Here is a 373-nt window from a genome sequence, read left to right on the forward strand (position 1 = left end):
GCCAAATCCAGAGAGTTATTAAATCAGAGAAATGAATTAGAAAAATGAGTTTTTAAAATAAAAACAATACCTAGAATTTGTATAATTCATAGAAAATGCATCTGAACTCCAAATTAGTTAATTCCAGTTTCTAAATTTTCATAATATTATTGTCTAACCATTTGTGCCTCTGTTTTGGCATGAAAGACTTATTTAAATTTATCTAATACTTAATCTTGTATTAAGTACATAAAAGCTTCATAAATTCATAACTTAAAATCTATAACTCCAAATTTAATGATTCCAGTTCCTATGATCTTATTTTAATGTCTAGATTATTACTGTGTATTTTATTTACATGCTTGGTGTAATGTTAATTTTGCCTATACAATGT

The sequence above is a fragment of the Zea mays genome, chromosome 6, assembly GCF_902167145.1.
Source record: "Zea mays cultivar B73 chromosome 6, Zm-B73-REFERENCE-NAM-5.0, whole genome shotgun sequence".
Taxonomy (NCBI): Eukaryota; Viridiplantae; Streptophyta; class Magnoliopsida; order Poales; family Poaceae; genus Zea; species Zea mays.